The sequence below is a fragment of the Pelophylax lessonae genome (assembly GCF_965119305.1).
Source record: "Pelophylax lessonae genome assembly, chromosome: 4".
Lineage (NCBI taxonomy): Eukaryota > Metazoa > Chordata > Amphibia > Anura > Ranidae > Pelophylax > Pelophylax lessonae.
The window spans coordinates 198,660,992-198,683,088 of NC_138771.1; the positions used below are offsets into that span (position 1 = coordinate 198,660,992).

Consider the following 22,097-nt stretch of genomic DNA (forward strand, 5'->3'; position numbering starts at 1 on the left):
AGGGAGAGTTCCGGAAGGCCGAGGTCCTTTTGGACATCGCTGGAAAGAGAGGGGGCTAAGGTAAGTATTAGGGTGTGCTGGGGTAGCTGCTACACACAGAAGGCTTTTTATCCCAATGCATATATATATATATATATATATATCTATCAATACATTGTAATAATGAGTGCTATAAAACATTAGTGTGTGGGTGCCTTAACCTCCCTGGCGGTATGATTCTGTCAGGAATTCTGTACCAAAAGCGGTACAATTCTTTTCATGGAAATTTGGCATTATGTATTATAGGCCTACAATTCTTAGTAATTACTGACTTAAACCTGACCAAAACAAGAGTCTAGTAGACATCCCAGATGTGATAAATTTGAAAACACAAACGCAGGAATTATAAAATCGAATCAATAATATAATTTTATTATATAATATATATAATAAAATTATATTATTGATTAGATTATAATTCATGCGTTATATATTATATATATATATATGTGTGTATATATATATAACGCATGAATTATAATCGAATCAATAATATAATTTTATATATATATGTGTGTGTGTGTGTGTGTGTGTGTGTGTGTGTATATATATATATATATATACATACATATATATATATATACATATATATATATATATATATATATATATATATATATATATATATATATATATATATGCGCAACGTTTTTTTTTTTTTTTTTATTTCCCTCCCTAGTTCCGCTCCCACGCAGCATTGCTGCTGCAGGGAACGGAACTAGGAAGTCATCACACCTACAGACGAGCGGCAGGACTCTCGGCTGGCGGTCACAGCAATGAGAGATCATCGCTGGATCGCCAGGAGAAGGTAAGAGAACACCGCTGCGCTCTCTGCACATCTACCCCGAGCGTGACTCGGGGATACCGATCCTGCACTGAAAAATCCACCCCCGAGTCACGCTCGGGGGTTACCGCCAGGGAGGTTAAATGTCTGCTTGAAACGAAATTGTTTTTTGGTTTTCCAATGTAATTATTCCAGGGGTGGGAAAAAACAGCCACAAATGCAGCAACAGGACCAAAGGAAGACCCAACAGACAGATGGCAGCAGGAGCCCTGAGGGCCGGTTCACATTATTGCGAGTGAGGCGATCGCATGTAATTCGGAGCGCACTGCTCCTTCATTACATGCGATCGGATGTGCAGATGCGAATTCAGCCATACACTTTGTATGGCTGAATTCGCACTGTATCCGCACCAAACTCGCACATGACCCTTTTTTTCAGCCGCATCAGGATCAGATCGCACAGTGGTTCACACTTGTGCGATCCGATCCTGTGCGAACTGTCAGATCGCACTGCAATATGCGATCAAACTGGGGGTGTCGTTAACATTTAATTGACACCCCCTGCCTATCGCATATGGCAGTGTGAACTCGCAGCCTTCCCGTATCGCACAAGTGTGAACCGAGACTAAAAGAAAGGGAAAATAACAAACCAGCCAGGTGGAAGAGAAGGAAGAAATCCAATAGAGGGGCCACCCTGTGAGAAACGCAAGAGGTATCAGTTGGCAAGGGAATACAGGGCAGGCAGGCATAGATGAAAGTTCTGACTCCAAACGTAAGGCAAATCATAAGTTTGACATGCATTCAAGGCAGGACATAGGGAGGAAGAACAATATTCCCACAGAAGGTAAGAAAGCAAGAAAGACGGGCTACAAGGATACTTTGTCCCTATGTAGTGTAAGAAAAAGAGGGCAACCACAAAGAACACAATAGGCAAGTAGAACTACAGCAAAGGATGATTCTATTCTCACAGAGGCTCTTATATGGTATCAACCCTTTTGAGCACAAGGGGAGGGCCCTGTGTGGGCAAGAGCACCCCAAGAAGGCGCCAGAAGGACAAAGAAAGTTGCAAAGGTGACAAAGTAGATCAAGGGAGTGCACAAGGACTGAAAAGCCAAGGTGTTACAGAGAGGTCATTCACGGCCTAACCAAGAACTGCTGGGTACTAGGGGCTCTGCATTTTGCAAGTGCAAAAAGAATATGTAGGATGCTGAATGGGAACAGTTTCTGGGAAGGTGTTCCCCATCAGCACACTAGGTGAGAACTAACTCACATGAAAGATTACAGAGTATGTTGGAAGCGATCTGCATACCCCCGAGAAGGGATGGAATGTGGCTAATTAAAGATGTTGGGGGATCTCTGGTTGAGAGTCTCCAGAGCAGTCACAAAATTGAAGATATGCAAGTGCAGAGGTACCTACAGACTGCGTGTGGAGGGAAACAAGCACATAAAGTGTACTGAGAACAGGGAAAATGTCACCTTTTACAGTACTAGGTTGGCAAAGTAGATGACTGGTGTTAAAGTGATTGTAAAGTCTTGTTTATTTTTTTCTCTTAATAACAAACATTTTACACTTACCTGCTCTGTGTAGTGGTAATGCACAGGGCAGCCAAGATCCTCCTCTTGTCGGGTCCCTTTTGGTGCTTCCTGCCCCTCCCTGTTGCCGAGTGCCCCCACAGCAAGCAGCTTGCTATGGGGGCACCCGAGACGATTCACAGCTCTGTGTGTCCATTCAGACATGGAGCTGCCGTTCAGCCCTGCCCCCTCTCTCTCCTAATTGGCTAACTGATTTTGACTGACAGCAGCGGGAGCCAATGGCGCCATGGCTGTGTCTCAGCCAATCAAGAGGGAGAGTTCCGGAAGGCCGAGGTCCTTTTGGACATCGCTGGAAAGAGAGGGGGCTCAGGTAAGTATTAGGGTGTGCTGGGGTAGCTGCTACACACAGAAGGCTTTTTATCCCAATGCATAGAATGCATCAAGATAAAAAGAACCTCTGCCTTTACAACTCCTTTATGGTCAATTCTTTAGAACAGCATTTCTTGTCTTTTTTTTTTTCCCAGCGGAACCCCTAAAATAATTTTCAGGTCTGTAGAAACTCCTGCTTAAACAAATTCATTTGGGATCACAGGGAAAAATGTTCCTTACATTGGTGGTCAGTGGAAAGAATACTCCCTACATTGGTGGTCAAAACAAAGTGTGCAATCCCTAAAGTTGTGTTCAAAATGCCATCTTTACAGATAAAAAGATCATTGGTGTCTTGCTGATGCATCTGCCAAGTGGCATTGGCATTGGCCCAAGAACTGTGAAGGCAGCACAAACAAAGAAGGTCAATCAGTCACAGTCAAAAGGAACCCATTGCATTCTTTGGAGTAACCTTACGGTTCCACAGAACCCTGGTTGAGAATGGCTGCTTTAGAGAAAGCAGGAAATACTGCTTGGTTCATATAACAGGCAACACAGTAATCTTTGACCCTTATACAGAGAGGGAGGATAGATCAAAACTCAGGGCAGAGCCTAATGGTTGTAGGCCAGGGAGATTGCAATACATTCAAAAAGTGCTCCAATTTGCAAAACTGTGCATACATAAATTGATAGTTAAAACGTGCCTCTCTGTATTTCTCTAAATCAATAAATTAAACGTATAAAATGAAATACAATAAAAACCAAAAAGTGCAGCGCTGAAATCAGTATACAATTATATAGCTGAAAAGCTCATATAAAGAAAACAAAAAAGGAGAGGGGATAATGTCCAAATGAATAGTCCCAATATTAAGTGCAGAGATGTGAATCCACGTGCAAAATAACTTTCTTCGAGTGACACCAGGGAAAAGTGTAGGAAGGGGACACCCTTGTGCTCAGGTATAACAAGCAGCTTACCGAAATTCCGTGGCTGCTCAATTTAATGAGACAGCCTCTCCCAGCTAGTAGTAAACCAGTAGGTCAACCGATATCAAGCTCAGGTGCTTCGAAAGACTCCAAAAGCCGAAAGCCGTTTCCGGTGTGTTGTTAAACCGATCACATTAATATGTGGCACACTTGGAACTTCTCATATACTCCATTGAACGTAAAGCCATATGTAGAAAGAAACAGAGGCCCATAGCGTAATCCCGTAAACCAATAGGTAAATTTATTAAAAAAACTACTTACAATTTAAAAGACGAAAACAGGCATGTAGTATGTGCCGGTCATGGATCTAACCGCGGCGTCCCGCAAGTCTCCAGATCAGCATATGGATAAACAGCCGGCTTCGTTGGGGGGCGTGTGGACGTTTATGTCTGGGATCGCCAACGTTTCGTCATAAGAAAGACTTCTTCTGGGCGTGACCCCAGACGCAACACACACGCCTATGTACCCCCACACCTATGTCACATGACGGTCACCTCTGCCAATGGGTGTTCAATCCCAGGGGGGCGGGAGTAATATGTTAATAACTCGATTCCAATAGGTTAAAAGACCAAAGGAAACCGTCTGGAGATAGGTGGTACAAAACGCTAATAGGAAGTGATGATCCGTCTTCCTTAATGCCCATTTGTTCAAAAGGCAAAGGGGCAGGGAGACGGTCGTCACGTGATGCACATCACATGATGAACAGGAAGTGATGATCAGTATCCTCCGATGACTCATCGTCATCCGGGCGGAAGTGACACACTCACGCCCATAGCTGACAGGGTAAGAGGGCGGAGGCGGAGGTGCGGTCGTCACTCCAGACACATCCCTTGTAACAGGAAGTGATGATCCTCACTGTTCAAGAGTGGTGTCAGCAGAGTATGTCAAACCCTTGTAACAGGAAGTGATGATCCTCACTGTTCAAGAGTGGTGTCAGCAGAGTATGTCAAACCCTTGTAACAGGAAGTGACGATCCTCACTGTTCAAGAATGGTGTCAGCAGAGTGTGTCAAACCCTTGTAACAGGAAGTGATGATCCTCACTGTTCAAGAATGGTGTCAGCAGAGTATGTCAAACCCTTGAAACAGGAAGTGAAGATCCTCACTGTTCAAAAATGGTGTCAGCAGAGTTTGTCAAACAACACCGTCGGTATTCAGGCGCCCCTGTGTACAGAGTGCAACCTCCAACAACATAATATGGTTAAAACCAAAATACATATATACCAAGGTCTATAACGGAATTAAAAATTATTAAGGATGAGGTGGAATGCTGGATAATCGTTGAAACAGGCAAAGGAGTTGATGTCCAATTCCTTCTATGTAATGAAAAATTTCTTTTACATATTTAATAATTGGCCATTGTGATACTTCATTCCATTGATATAAAACGCCATCTAGTGGCCAAATAAGTGTGACACCACTGAAGGAGATAAAAATCAAAAAGGATAAAAATTAATTATGTGAAAAAACACTGTTGGTGAAAACAGTGAAAATGGGAGTGGGTTAAAATAAGTGATATTTAATCGAATAATATAAATTAACATGTGAATGAACACATATTATTTTGTGAAATAATTAACCCTTATTTACTCTCCCTATATCCAAAATTTTTTTTTTTTTAGTGAGTGAATAAAAATAGTGATAAATATGTATAAAATGAAAAATATGTGAAAAATGCAAAATATTAATAAATGGAATGTGTATCACACATAGCCTCACAATTTAGAACCAGCCTGTATAAATCAAGATATACATCAACTTATGAGAAAGATTAAAAGGATTAAAAAGGTTGAAATCAAGGGTTTGACATACTCTGCTGACACCACTCTTGAACAGTGAGGATCATCACTTCCTGTTACAAGGGTTTGACATACTCTGCTGACACCACTCTTGAACAGTGAGGATCATCACTTCCTGTTACAAGGGATGTGTCTGGAGTGACGACCGCACCTCCGCCTCCGCCCTCTTACCCTGTCAGCTATGGGCGTGAGTGTGTCACTTCCGCCCGGATGACGATGAGTCATCGGAGGATACTGATCATCACTTCCTGTTCATCATGTGATGTGCATCACGTGACGACCGTCTCCCTGCCCCTTTGCCTTTTGAACAAATGGGCATTAAGGAAGACGGATCATCACTTCCTATTAGCGTTTTGTACCACCTATCTCCAGACGGTTTCCTTTGGTCTTTTAACCTATTGGAATCGAGTTATTAACATATTACTCCCGCCCCCCTGGGATTGAACACCCATTGGCAGAGGTGACCGTCATGTGACATAGGTGTGGGGGTACATAGGCGTGTGTGTTGCGTCTGGGGTCACGCCCAGAAGAAGTCTTTCTTATGACGAAACGTTGGCGATCCCAGACATAAACGTCCACACGCCCCCCAACGAAGCCGGCTGTTTATCCATATGCTGATCTGGAGACTTGCGGGACGCCGCGGTTAGATCCATGACCGGCACATACTACATGCCTGTTTTTGTCTTTTAAATTGTAAGTAGTTTTTTTAATAAATTTACCTATTGGTTTACGGGATTACGCTATGGGTCTCTGTTTCTTTCTACATATGGCTTTACGTTCAATGGAGTATATGAGAAGTTCCAAGTGTGCCACATATTAATGTGATCCGTTTAACAACACACCGGAAACGGCTTTCGGCTTTTGGAGTCTTTCGAAGCACCTGAGCTTGATATCGGTTGACCTACTGGTTTACTACTAGCTGGGAGAGGCTGTCTCATTAAATTGAGCAGCCACGGAATTTCGGTAAGCTGCTTGTTATACCTGAGCACAAGGGTGTCCCCTTCCTACACTTTTCCCTGGTGTCACTGGAAGAAAGTTATTTTGCACGTGGATTCACATCTCTGCACTTAATATTGGGACTATTCATTTGGACATTATCCCCTCTCCTTTTTTGTTTTCTTTATATGAGCTTTTCAGCTATATAATTGTATACTGATTTCAGCGCTGCACTTTTTGGTTTTTATTGTATTTTTTGAATCACTGTTAGTTGATTTTGTGCCAGCTGCTCACTATTGTTCTTAATCATTTGGTTTTCTGTCACATCTAGCGCGGAAATTTCTCTTCTATTTATAAAATGAAATACAATTTATACAAAATACTGCTTCAATATGCAAAACTGTGTTCTATATCTAATTTATAAAAATTGCATTCATTTCCTATAAGTAAGGATTATATCCATAAATCCATACAATAGTGTTAAATACACATGATTACAAATAGTCCATTATAGTCAATCGTGCCGTGTTTGTATGCTTCTATATATCCAAATGCTTCTCTCAGTGATTGTTTGAGTGCTCCATACATGTGCCTATGATATACACTTGTGCTCCCCCATCAGATGTGTGCTCCCCTGATGATATGTGACCTTACAATTAGGTTCGGTCATATATCGCTTTTTGTCCTTCCAGGACTAAATAGCTATCCACTTCTCTTTCCCACTGCCACCACTATGTCTCCTTGGCTCTTACAGTGAAACCCGAATCATGCATATAAGGAGAGGAACGCCAATAGTGCTCATATCGTAAAATGCAATTGCTTATTATTAATCCAAAAACCTCTACTCGCATTAGTCGGGTGCTCCAGTGCACCTCCTTTAAAATCTCTATAGTTGTGACGCTGCATCTGCCTGCGGTCTGTATGTTTGTCCTAAACTACCCCCTGAGTAAGCCACATGTCCCTGTGGTGTAACATGTATGACTGGATTTGGATTAATAAAAACCAACTGCATTTTACGATATAAACACTATTGGCGTTCCTTTCCTTATCTTCAGGGTTCAGGTTACACTGCAAGAGCCAAGGAGACATAGCGGCGGCAGTGGGAAATAGAAATGGATCTGATGGGGGAGCACGAGTGTATTTCATACAAACACTCAAACAATCACTGGGAGAAGCATTTTGATACATAGAAGAATGACAACACGGCACAACTGAATCACTATCATGGATGTACTGCACTTTAACCGCTTGCTGACCGCCCGCCGCAGATATACTGCAGCAGGCTGGCTCAGCTCACTGAATCAACATATGGGTACGTCGGCTCGTGGGAGAGGTCCTGGGGGCCTGCTCGCCCCCACTAGGCAGCGGGGATGCCGATCCACAGGGCCGGCGGCCGCCATTGCCGATGGGCAACCGTGATCGCTCCCCGCTGAGAGAGAACGACAGTCAACTGTTGTAAACACAGCAGACCGTTGTTCTCTCCGAAATGATCACAGAGTGCCTGTGAACCTCCTATATAGGATCACAAGGCTCTGTGTTAATTTCACAAATCCCTCCCCCCCACAGTTAGAAAACACTCCCCTAGGCTCACACTTAACCCTTTGATCACCACTGGGTTAACCCCTTCCCTGCCAGTGTCATTATTACAGTAACAGTGCATATTTTTAGCACTAATTACTGTAGTAATAGATCTGTCCACCGCAATGTTGCAGTCCTGCTAAAAAAAATCACAGATTGCCAGCATTACTAGTAGAAAACAAATAAATAAAAAATAAAAATGACAAATCTTTTCCCCAGTTTGTAGACGCGATAACTTTTGCGCAAACCAATCAATATACGCTTATTGTGATTTTTACATTTTTTTGGGGAATGTTATATAGCAGAATGTGAAAAATATTGTTTTTGTTTTTCAGAATTGTCGCTCTTTTTTTGTTTATAGTAAAAATCGCACAGGTGATCAAATACCACCAAAAGAAAGCTCTATTTGTGGGAAAAAAAGGACATCAATTTTATTTAGGTACAGCGTCGCAAGACCGTGCAATTGTAAGTTAAAATAATGCAACTGCCGAATTGCAAAAAATGGCCTGGTCATTAAGGGAGCAAATCCTTCCAGTCCAGAAGTGGTTAATGGGCTATTTGTAATCATATGTATATTTAACACTATTATATGGATTTATGAATCCTTACCTATAGGAAATTGATCCACTTTATAAATTGGATATAGAACACGGTATTGTATTTTGAAGCAGTTTTTTTGTATGAATTGTATTTAATTTTTAAAGTTTAATTTATGGAAATACAGAGAGGCACGTTTCAACTATTTATGTATGCGTGGTTTTGCGAATTGGAGCATATTTTGAATTTACTGCATTTAACTTAATAGTTTTATTTATCACTTTATAGTAGCAACAGCGAGGCACATTTTATTATTTACTTCATCTATGCACACAAAAATATGGGAATGCGTTAAGTGGTGGTGGCTCTCTTATTTTTAGCATTACATTTGCTCGCAAGACACTATCCCTAATATGCACAAAAAATAGATATATTAAATAAGTGCAGCGCAACAAGTATGTGAATATATTGAGAAAATAAAAAATAAATAAAAATTTACTAACTAGTGTACCACATTTTCACATGCAAGTGACAAATAACCATAAACAAAACATGGTCCACCAGACTCGTTATTGAAAACACCATATATTGATGTGAATGATATTTAACAGATAAGTAAAAAGTCCAATATAAATAACGCAGTCCAATTTGTGACATAGTGACAACTGAAAAATCTACGCAGTGCTTCCAGTGACCCACCACCTTTAGATGCAACGCGTCCTCGCCTCAAATATCTGATCCTGCTACAGAGTCATATACGCATTAGACAGATTACCAATATAGGAAGTGCAGCCAGAACTCCTTTTTTCCCCGTCCAGGGAATAATTGCTGCCTCTCTTTCCTCACTCCTCAGCACAACAAACCATAAAACAAAGAGGAAAAACCATAGGGCTCTCTGTTTTCACGTATTTATTATAAGCTAATAAAGATTTCAAAACACTCACAAGAGAATATATGTAACATGCGTATAAAATGATCAGCTCACCACGCTGACACCGATAGCAACTGTGTGACATCATAGGATTCACCTCCCACCCATACGCGTTACGCCCTTCGATTGGACTTCTTCAGTAAGCGAGGAGCCGACTTCACACTCGCCCTTTTATATGCTAACACCCATTTGTAAACCTCATTACCTAAAAATCCGGCAGTGACAAGGCCAGTGCTATCTCAATTCTCATTGGGTAATCAACCACCAATCATCCACCACTCATCCCCCTACTCCACTTTTGCCCCACTTAGGGTGACACTTCTGCTCAAAGCTTGCATCAACTGCGAGCCGAAAGTGACATCTCAGGGGGCTGCACCAACTACCTTGCAGGAAAGAGCTGTATAATGACACGGAGCGCAACTCCACCCCGGAATTGACACTACCGGACCCAGTGGTGGACACCCCAAATAGCAGTTACCCAGTCCATGGGAACACCAAGCTTCAACTCATGTGATAACTGTGGCAAATAAAATATTACTATACCTAATGAATATACATCTCTATGTTGATTGTCAAAGCACTATGCTTTGTCACTTTTGAATGTACACAATAAATCCACAGTACATTGCTACATTAATCTAAAAAATACATTACATTTATGTCTCAAATGAATATGTAGAAAAAAATACAAAAAATAATAACTATAAAAAAATGGAAATATAAAAAATTATAATAAATATAAACAAAAAATGTGGATAAAATAAAAATTAATATATACACAAACTAAAAAATACCAAAAGAATAAACAACTATGGAAAATAATAAAACATTAAATTGATGTCCTGTAAGTTTTGTATTTCCTATATTCTATTACAGCATCGGACTGTTGTCACTCCTACTTTGTGCTTGGGGAGCAAAATGTGTACAATGTGTACTGCTATTTTAGGGTGCACATTTAGTTTTTGTATTGCTTGATTTCCCTTGTTATACTGGAAAACTTTAATAAAAAGTAAAAGAAAAAAAAAAAAAAAAAAAAAAAAAAAAAAACACATGACAAATGCATACATTGCATAAAAATATGTAAAAAAATACCTATAAAAACCGCAATGGTAGACTAACACCATAGGAGTTATCAGATGGAGAAAAAAAACTATCTGAGATTAAACAGTTCAGAGTGAAATCTTATTTTTATGCCAAAAGGTGCTAATACTTTGGCTTTATATATCTAAAAGGACTCCCTTATACTCAGTTATCCTATAAAATGCCCCCCTCTCCAATGCTTTACTACCTTCTCAATTCCCCAAAATTTTAAACCAGACGGGTCTCTATTGTGTACAGTTCTGAAGTGTTTACGGAGACTATGTTCCTTTTTTCCATTCCTGATATTGGTCATGTGTTCAGCTCTCAGAAGGTTCATCCAACATAGTGGGTGCCATACTGGCACTCCAGCATATAGACCACCCCCATCAGTGGAGTAAGTAATAAAATGCTTATTTTCATAGGATTTATCTTTCGCAGTGGGACGTAAATTCTCTTTTCCTCTTATTTTTATTTTTTTAAGTCCTGCACGCCTTACATTTACCACAGGCATAGAACCTCACTAATGATGGAAACAGTCTACCACCATTATTATTCCTAGGGGGTCTATAACACCTGGAGCCAATATATGTCTCAATGCTGGTATATTTTTTATAGACAAATTTTGGTCGGGAAGGAGAACTTTACCTAATATCTTATCCTTTTGCAGAATGCTCCAAAATGTTTTAATTACATTTTCCACTTTTTTACTCTGTATGTTATAATCATGAATAATTCTAAATTGTTCTTCAATCTTTTGACCTTCCTCCTTCGGTTCTTTGTTCCTAATCAAATCATCTCCGTCTAAACCTCCAACTTTCTCAATTTCATTCCTAATTTCGGTCTGATTGTAACCTTTCTCCAGAAATCTTTTTTCCAGTATTTCCAATTGTCTTGAAAACTCCCCCTCATCGGTACAATTTCTACGGAGACGTATAAAGTGACCTCTAGGTATATTAAAAAGCCACGATTTATGATGGCAACTATCTAAAGCAATAAAACTTTTACTATCTGTGGGCTTAAAATTATTTCTGGTACATAGACTACCACCTGAATTTCTAATTTCTAGATCTAGAAATATTTAGTCTGATCCAATTTGTGCATAAATGACTCCCCTGCCATATAAACACATCAACTATGTATTCTTTATAGCAAATCAATTGCACGGGTCTATCTTTGAACACTACCCTCTTTCTCCCTGGGCCATGACAATTTTGGCCACATTGGGAGAAAAACTGGACCCCATAGCAACTCCAGTTACTTAATAATAGTGATCATCGTACCAGAAGTAATTGTCTCCTAATTCATAAACAAAAGTCAAGAAATGGGACTTTTGACTTACCGTAAAAATCCATTTCTCCGAGTTCTTGTACAAAAGTTTTTATTTTAAGAAGAGGCATAAACATACATCAAAAACATGGTACATGTGCATTTCTCAGAGTTCACTGACAGAGCTTCTACATTATTCAGAACCATAGGGTTATATCGCTCCCTACAGGAGTAGGACACTAGGCAGAAAAAAGATTAGGCTACGCCGATGGGCAGTCCCTGGTGGTCTTCAGTTTAGTAACAAGCAGTGTCAGAAGTATTACAGTTTCAAATAACTCAGAGAAATGTATTTTAAGGTAAGTTAAAAATCCCATTTTCTCTTTCGTTCATTGATGGACACAGCTTCTCCATTATTCAGAACCATAGGGACATTCCCAAGTGGTACCAAACACGAGGGGTGGGAGAACGAAAAATGCCAAGACTAAATACAATAGTCATTCAGGTAAACAGGAGCTCAACAAAAAACAACTGGAGCCCACCCCCCAACAATACACCCTCAAAGAGAGAACAGACCCTCTAAAAAGCAGCCAGGAAAACTTTGCGACCAAAGGAAGTATCCGCAGATGCCAACACATCCACCTTGTGGAATTTTGTGAAAGTGTGCACCGACGACCAAGTGGCCGCCTTGCAAACCTGCGCCACTGACGCCTGATGACAAAAGACCCAAGAAGCACGGAGTAGAGTGTGCCGTTACCAGGAAAGCAGGAACCTGACCATGATAGAATAGACCAGAGTCACCATCCATCAGATCCATCTGGAAATGGTTGCAGAAGCAGTGGACAGCCCTTTTCTTGGCCTGTCCGTGATCACAATTAGTGAGTCTGACCTCTGAAAAGACTCTGTGGCTGCCAAATATACCCAAATCGCCGGAACCAAATACAAGGCATGCAAAGCTAATTCCTTAGGATGTTTAGGCCTGGAAGGCAACACAATGTCTTTATTCAAATGGAAATCAGAGACTACCTTAGGAAGAAACGATGGATATGGGCGAAGAACCACCTTTATCTTTGTGGACCATCATAGGGGGGACGAGAAGATAACGCTACCAGCTTCGACACCCTGCGAGCAGAAGTGATAGCCACCAAAAAGACAACCATCTCGGACAACTTAAGCAGGGGAATCTCCTGAATATTCTCAAAGAGAGGCTTCTAGAGAACTGAAAGCACCAAGTTCAGATCCCAAGGCAGTAGAGGAGTCTGAACCGGTGGGGTCTGATGTCTGATGAACCTTTCGAATAAAAAGGTACGCACCAGGGAAAGCGTGGCCGGAGGTCGCTGAAAGAAGACTGCCAAAGCGGATACCTGGCCCTTGATGGTACTCCAGGTAAATTTTTGCTCACCACCTCGTTAAAGTCAGAGCCGAGCCACCAAAAAAAGAACGAGGGTGAACTCCAAGCGACTCTCACCACAAAATGTACGCTTGCCACATACGATGGTAGACCTTCCCAGAGGTAGACTTTCTAGCCTTCAGCAGCGTTTGAATCACCGACCCAGGCAAACCTCTATCCCTCAGCACCTGGCTTTCAACAGCTAGGCCGCCAAGCCAGCAACTGTAAAGCAGGATGGAAGATCGGCCCTTGGGACAGTAGATCCTCCCTGAGAGGCAGTCTCCAAGGGATGGTGGCAACCAGCCGCACTGGGTCGGCGTACCAGACGGACGAGGCCAATCCAGGGCCACTAGAATGACTGGAATCCCCTCGGCCTCGATTTTGTGCAAAAACCGCGGCAGAAGCTTGAAAGGAAGAAAGGCATAGATAACACTATACTGGTCCCACGGGGCCGCCAGAGCGTCTGAGGCGCCTGTGACCTTGCCACAAAACTCAGCATCATCCTGTTGTGCGGGGAGACCAAAAGATCCAGCTCGGGGGATTCCCACCAGAGACATATCTGATAAAACACGTCCGGATAAAGGGATCCCTGGTCCACCGCCACCAACAAAGATAGTCCGCCTGCCAGTTTTCCACTTCTGGATTGTGTACGACAGAGAGGGCCAGAACAAAGCTTTCTGCCCACCAGAGAATGACGGCTACTTCCAGGGCTGTCAACACACACTTTGTTCTGCCCAGGTGATTGACATAAGCCACTGCCGTGGCATTGTCCGCCTGAATCCGCACAGGAAGCCCCCAGAGGCGATCCGTCCAGTGATCACAGCCTGATCGTCCGAAGTTACAAAACATTGATCAGTAGTCTGGACCCCTCCAGCGTACAACAACCGTGGACAACTCCCCACTCTGACAGACTGGCATCCGTGGTGACCACTGTCAAATACAAGGGGAGAAAGGATTTGCCCAGCCGAAGAGCCAGAGAGCGAAGTCACCAGATCAGAGACCCTCTGGTTTCCCGGCTCAGCCGGATCTAATTGTCCAGAAACTTTGGACACTTGTCCCATTTTACCGGGATCTCCTTTTGAAGGGACCTCGTATGGAACTGTGCAAACGGGACCGCCTTGATGGTAGATACCATCAGACCCAGCACAGGCAAGCAAGTCCGAATGGGAGAATATCTACTAGACAACAGGAGATGAATTGCAGCAAACAACTTCTGGAGTTTGTCCAGAGGAAGGAACATTTTGGCTAGAGCTGAATCAGACCCAGATAATCCAAATTCCTGGATGGAATCAGAGCAGACTTCTGGTAATTTAGAAGCCAACTGAACTCCTTCAGGGTCTGTATAGTGATCTCCACGTCATCCATCAAGGCAGTAGAGGACTCCGCACACAAGAGGAGGTCGTCCAGATAACCCAGTATCGCAATCCCCCGCTGACGTAGCAACGCCAAAACCGGGGCCAACATTTTTGTGAAGGCGAGACCAAAGGGTAACGCCACAAACTGATAATGTTTTTCTCCTACAGCAAAAAGCACTGGTTTCATGCACACATTGGAATGTGTAGGTAAGCATCCTTGATTTTGATAGAGCCAAGAAAATCCTGCTGATGTAGGGATGCAACCACTGTACGAATAAACTCAATTCTGAACTTCTGCCCATGCACAAGCAGTTCAGGGCCTTGAGGTCCAGAACCGGATGTACCCAGCCTTCCTTCTTTGGGACTGTGAACAGGTTTGAATAAAAAGCCTAAAACCGTTGAGGTACGGGAACCATCACACCCTGAAGTAGCAGGTCTTGCACCGCCCCAAAGAGAGCTTGCAATCGGTCCAGGAACAGATGCACATTGGAAGGGTAGAACCCTTCCGGAGGGGAAGAATGAAACTGTATCTTGTAACTAGACAGTATCACTTTGTGGATCCATTTGTCGTTTACCAAGGAGGTCCACGGGTCCGAAAACCAGCGAAGGATTCCCCCCACCCCAGGCATGGGTGAGGGCGCACCTTGTCCGTGGGTCTAGAGAATCCGGCTCTTGGCTTGCCAGACCAGGGCCACCTGAAACCTCCCAATGAGGACTTGAAAGGTTTTGAACCCTTGACAGTGGACCCTGAAGGACGAAAAAACTGTTTGTGAAAAAACGGGCCACATCTGCTTTGAGATTTTTTTTCCTTCCCAGACTGTGGAAGAAAGGTACTCTTCTCCCCTGTGAGACTCTTAATGATGTCACCCAGGGTAGCCCCAAACAGGCGATCGCCTTGGAAGAGTAAATCAGCCAGAGCTTTTTTTATAAGTTTGGTCCGCAGACCAACACTCAAGCCACAATACATGCCTAAGCACCACTGCCGAAAAAGATAGCTTAGAAATCAGGGGAGCCGCATCTAAAGAGGCATCGCAGAGAAACTGCAGCACCAACTGGTCCGTCAACTCAGCAAAAGCAGGGGGAATCTAGGTCACAGTGCAAAAGTGTAGCCCACTCAGTTAGTGTTTGCGACACCATGGGCAATGGCCAGGACTGGCTTCAGAGCTAATCCAGCAATAGTGAACATATTGTGAGCCACAGACTCTGCCTTTCTGGCACCTGAATCTTTGAAAGCTGGAGATTCCTCTACCAGAATCATGGTTGCCTTGTTCAACCTGGAGAAAAGGGGGTCCACCACTGGCGTAACAGTCCATTTCCTGAGGAGAGACTCCTCAAAGGGGTACCACACAGCAAAAGCGTGCAGGAACCACAAAGGGATTTTTTGGATGCTCCCACTCTTTAGAGACAATTTTGTCAAAACAGGAGGGATAAAGAAACACAGCTGCATTTTCCATTTCTAAAATTTTCTAAAGTTTCCCGCACAAATGCAATCAGTGCGTGAACTAGCGCCTTCTCGTGCGCAGCTACAGGTGTGGAGGAATCATCCTCACTATCTATTAATCAGGGAGCGTGGCCGCAGACCCCTCAGGGTGGGCCACATCCACAGCGGCCGAGTCAGATTCAGGATCTGATGAGACAGGGGATGCTTTTTGCTAGCCTGCTGCCCAAAAGCCACCTCACACCTGGGAAAGAAAGGACTCCAGGACCATTGTCAGTGCACCCATGGAGGGCTGCAACCCCTAGGGACCTGCAGCCTCTGAGAGGGGTAAGGTGGGGAAAAGTGCTCTTAAGACTCCTTAAGTAACAAGGGGGACCCTCACAAAAAGTGTCTAGTACTGCTATGAACTGCCCCCACTGCACAAGTTGCACCCACTGGGCCGCCAGCAAGCAGAGCAACCCACAACCTGCACCAGACAGTGGGAGGGATCCCACCAGAGTAGCACCGGTCTTCAGCAGGAAGCATGCCCCTTGCGTCGTCCAAGGGTAAGGAAAAGGGCCCATGGGAAACAAGGGGCCCCAGAGGCTCCCCTGTAATGGCTGCCGCTCCATTAGCACGCCTGAACAATGAAATTCAGCCGCCGGACTACGAAAACATGGCCACTGGCCATAGAAAGAAATAGGCTACAACAAAATGGCTAACACACACGGCTCCACAAGGCTCCCAGGGACCCAGGAGGGATCCCTGGCATTTACACAGCAAGGACATAGAAAGGGACTTAAGAAAGTCCCTTTCTCTGTCTCAAAAAAAAAAAAAAAATTATGGGGGGGTCTGTTTAGACCTCTGATATCTCACTAAAGACCCCCCCCCAAAAAGAAATAAAAATAAAAAACATGGCGCGGACTGTCAATCAGTCACCGCTGAGCAGGCGGATGACACCTCTGCGGACACAGACACAGCCCGCTGTTCTCCATGGAGTGGTCAGATGGAAATGGACTGCCAGTGTCTATGAATATTCAGCCTGTGCGCTGTATTGTTCTATTACTACCCATCAGAGCACCTCCCAATTTATCAGAGCACCCCCTTACATCACAGTAATAATTTTCCCAGCCCTACCTTATAATCTTTAACACAGCGACAGCATGGCACGGGGCAGGAAGCAGTGCAGATCTGGATGAAGAAAGGATGGATGCAAGAACACCTTCAATTGCTGGGGAGGCCCTGGATGCCGCTTCCCTGGACCATTGTCATGCATTTAGATAGTGCAGTCGAGCCACTTGCCAACACCATAGCAACCATGTGTAGCATGGGTAGGTGCTAGGTAAAATGATAGTGAGCCATGGCTGCCTAACAGCAGGGCCATAATTTCAGCTGGGCTGTCATGTGTCCCAGATGTGTCTGCTAAGAGGGGAGTCTCCCCACTGACTCCATGAGAGGATTCTCATTGGGCAGTGGAGGAAACCCAACCAGAGACACTTTCAGGCCTGTATCTACCCCAGAAGGCAGATTCTGCCGCAGAGGATTCTGGGAGTGGGTATAAGTTTGAGGGGAACGCATGACGCAGCGTCTTTGGCGGGAAGCAGAGTCCCAGGAGGGAGAGTACGGCTGTTTCTCCTCCTGTCAGAAGGATCGGGTGTCTCAGGTGGCTGCCTGGGAATCCAGAGAGTGCTGAGCTGAGCTGCAGAGGGGATCTGGTGTGCCGAAGACCAGTGGAGGAAGAGGGGTTCAGTTCCAAGAAAGCCTGCCAAGGTCATGAGTACTGTGAACTGCCCCTAGGGGTCTGCCTAGTGTAGAGGGGACCACTCCAGTGAAGATCCCAGGGATCCAGGAGTCAGCCAGCTGTGAAAGGGGGTGCCTAGTCAGAGGACCCTGAAGTGTTAGAGGGGGCGCCAGCAGTTGGGCCCTGAAGAGGTAATGTGAGCTAAATCCAATGTCAGGAGTCAAGTGTTCTACAGTCCTGGATCTTCTGAGTTAACAAACAAGTTAAAGTCGAAGTTCTAGCACAAGTTCAGCATAACAGTATCTTTAAACGCCAGGAAGCACTGGTCAGCATTCAGCTGGCGTCAAGACAGCACCAACGGGCTTTTTTTGTATAAAGTCCCAGTCAAACCTTCTCTGTTGGAAGTGTCACCGATAACAATGGCAGACCCACATCAGGCCTAATGCTTTGAAATACTGCTACATTTGGCGGCTTGTCCGGGATTTTGCCATTGGTTATTTTTGTGCCCAGAACTGTTCTTCAAGTGCCAAGCCAAGTGTGAGACCGGATCTGCGGGAGGCAGGGAGAATGGGATGAAGCTAGAAGTAATCATGGAAGGTTGCTTGTGGCAATGCAAATGTTCAAGGAAAAATTGCAATTTGATGAGAACCTTTAACATGGACTATGAAATGTACTCTGCTGTCAGGACATGGAGAGCAGGGGGAAAAAAGAGTGAGGGTGCATGAGTGCTGCAACTGCTTAACAGGGAGAGGTCCCAGTGAAGACAGTAAAGATGGCGTCAGGGGTCCCAGTGAGGACAGAGGACGCCGGTGGTCCCAGTGGGGATGGTGAAGATGGAGGCCAGGAGCATGGGAAAAGAGGTGCCAGGGGCCTGGTGTGTGTGCATACTATGTGGACTGATGTTGACCGTGCTTTTGACAGCGGGACATTTATCCTGTATAGTAATTCCACCGATACTGTGAGGTTCGTAGTTGGCCATGCCGAGAAGGGCAGCGGGGCAAGCCTCGGAGACAGTATGGAAGAGGAAAATTGCACGCGTATGGCTAGGAAGTGGACTATCGACTGTGCAACGGACAGCGGGATATTACTCTTGCCAAGCAAGGAGGGACAGCTGGCTTCAGTGCAGGAAGGCGCAGTTGTGGCCCTAGTGCAATTGAGAAGAGTGGATGCATGTCTAGCAAGTGACATGATCCGCTTAGCAGCTACTTCCCTGTGGGCAAAAATAGAAGAGCATGGCAGGGGAAGAGTTACAGTATGGTGCGGGAAAGCACGCTACATGCAGATCTGTCTAGCAGGAGGAGTCGTCGCCCAATATGGCGAAAGGGTGGATACAGCGGAAACATCCAGCCAATCAGGAGTGACCAAGGGGACCCTATTAATATGGCCTCCTTTGGGTGTGGCTGTGCGGGAGACACGTGTAGGAGAAAGGAGCATGTCGTTTGCAAGAGAAACGAAGAGTATACCCGCTAACACTGCCACCATGGGTGAAGACTCTGCAAGGAAGAACCGGGAGCAGATCCACCAGCCCGATCGGTCCCTAGTCTGGAACACCAGTATCCGGATGGTGCCGGACGGTGGACTCGCGCTGTGCATCGAGGATGGCCGGGAGTTCCTAGGAGCAGTATGTCCTCAGTGTGCCACTGTCACGTTAAGAGTGCAAGCCTGGGTCCAGTGTGGGCAGTGTGGTTATCTGCTGCTCTGGGCAGAAAAGAGTGAGGGCCGACCCAAAAAGCTCTCTGTTACATGGGAATCAGGCCCTACTCAGGAGGAGACCAGGACTGAATCCAAGTTCCTCCGCGGAGGCAGGAGGGGCATGTTGCGGCTGATGATGCAGTTGGAGGCCCTGCCAGCAGTCAGTGGGCCTACAATATGTGAAAGGGGGACTCGGTCGCAGAGTTCCATTGGGAGGGGACCCATGCCCACACTGGTGATTGGAGGGTGGCCGGAGGACATAACTACCTCAGTGGCCACGGCAGGATTCGCCCCCATTAGCATCCAGCAGCCTGAAAAACCTGCTGTAATTCAAGCCTCACCTACCAGCACTAGTAGTGAGGGAGGAAAATGCCCCGTACGCATCAATTCCCCATTTTTTCAACACAGATACGGATCAATAGAAGAAGGGATCGATGATTGGTGGTCCGTAGATGAAACCGAGTGGGACTGGGGGTCAGAACCTGGGAGCAGCTCCCCAGGTCCTGACAAGGCAGTGACACTTGACCAAGAGGCTAAGGAAGCCATAGAGAGGGGGGACTTGGCTCATAAATTGGGATTCAGATTGGAACTTTGGGCGCTCCATTTACATAGACAGAGTGGAGGTCCGTTGACCAGATGGATCAGGTCGTGCCTGGTCCATCAGAGTCAAGAATGAGCAAAGAGTCTATGTTCAGGTCCCTCACCCTGACTATTATATAGGAGAGCAGCAAGTGTTTTGTTTAAAAAGAAGATTTTTCAAAAGCAAGAAAAACTGTGTTGGCCGGCTGGCTATCACAACTGACCAAGGAACTTTGAAAGTATAATGCTGAATTCACAAGCTTGAAAGTGTTCAAGTTTAATGTAGACCCCTTGGGCCATCGGGTCAGGGTCTTGGAGAGAATGTTGCTGTGTTAGACCCCTTGGGCCATCAGGCCAGGGTCTCTGTGGATTACAATTAACTGTGTGGGACATCATCCACAGTTTTGACAAAGTGGAAAATTTTGTTGTTGCAAAGTTCAAGTGTCCAGGAACTTCGGTGGGGGGTGCTCTACAAGACCCCTGTGTTGTTTCACTGACTCAGCAGGACTGCAGGTCATACAGAACTATGACTTGCCCTGTTCCTTCAAGAAATACTTTATTAAACAGCAAGAGGGCGCTGTGCTTCACTTCTTCAAAGGACTCTGCCTAGTTAGCCAGTGATATAGGGGACAGACTTCTTACCGGCAAGTAGTGGGCCCCGGCGAGTCAAGATACTGGGCAGCAAAGGTTAGTCAGGGAGGGGAGTGGAAAGGTCGCAGTTGGAGTTAAAAAGGAGGGTCTTTCCACGCAACTGTCAAGATAGGCTTGCCTTTTCCTATGTGAATGCAGTTGACTAACTTTTGTTTCCATTTTCTCTACAGGTGGGATCATCTTTAGAGGCAGTCAGTTTGTTTGGTTGGGGGTGCATCAGTTTTCATACACCGTAAAATGTTTGTAAATTTGTACAGCAGAGTGTAAAGCTATTTTTCACTGTAATTTATTTGTACATTCGTTTTTTCCTTCTCCCCCTTTCCAGGTTTGTGGGATACTCCTGTGTTTTTGGCAGTGTTTTTAATAGGAGGCTGTTGTCTCAGAGTCAGAGGGAACTGACTCATTTTGGTGTGGGGTGGATGTAGCACCCTACAGAGTAGGTGCTAGGTAAAAGTATAGTGGGCCTTGGCTGCCTAACAGCGGGGCCATAATTTCAGCTGGGCTGTCATGTCTCCCAAGTGTGTCTGCGGAGAGGGGAGTCTCCCCACTGGCTCCATGAGAGGATTCTCATTGGGCAGTGGAGGTTACCCAATCAGAGACACATACAGGCCTGTATGTACCTCAGAAGGCAGATTCTGCCACAGAGGATTCTGGGAGTGGGTATAAGTTTGAGGGTAAGGCATGACGCAGCGTCTTTGGCAGGAAGCAGAGTCCCAGGAGGGAGAGTACGGCTATCTCTCCTCCTGTCAGAAGGATCGGGTGTCTCGGGTGGCTGCCTGGGAATCCAGAGAGTGCTGAGCTGAGCTGCAGAGGGGATCCGGTGTGCCGAGGACCAGTGGAGGAAGAGGGGTTCAGTTCCAAGAAAGCCTACCAAGGTTGTGAGTACTGTGAACTGCCCCTAGGGGTCTGCCTAGTGTAGAGGGGACCACTCCAGTTAAGGTCCCAGGGATCCAGGAGTCAGCTAGCTGTGAAAGGGGGTGCCTAGTCAGAGGACCCTGAAGTGTTAGAGGGGGTGCCTAGACAGAGGACCCTGAAGCGTTAGAGGGGGCACCAGAAGTTGGGCCCTAAAAAGTTAATGTGTACAGTGTACAGAGTTAAGAGTTGCAGCTGCACAAGCAGTGACAAGGAGCTATCTCAGTCAGTGAAGGGCTGAAGGGAGCTGTTTAGTGACTTTTGAGCTAAATCGAGTGTCAGGAGTCAAGTGTTCTACAGTCCTGGATCTTCTGAGTTAACAAACAAGTTAAAGTCGAAGTTCTAGCACAAGTTCAGCATAACAGTATCTTTAAACGCCAGGAAGCGCTGGTCGGCATTCAGCTGGCGTCAAGACAGCACCAACGGGCTTTTTTTGTATAAAGTCCCAGTCAAACCTAGTTGAGTAGTATCCCACTCATTCCCTTCTCCCATCCCCAAAATACAATAAACAAAACAAACCAAAGATGCCAGAA

The 22,097-nt window shown here is 45.0% G+C and overlaps 1 protein-coding gene across 4 annotated transcripts in view; it reads right to left on the reverse strand.

The window, feature by feature from the left end:
* Positions 1–22,097, reverse strand: part of LRRK2 (leucine rich repeat kinase 2) — an 816,940-nt gene that overhangs the window by 109,029 nt on the left and 685,814 nt on the right. The gene's annotated exons all lie outside the window — the stretch shown is intronic.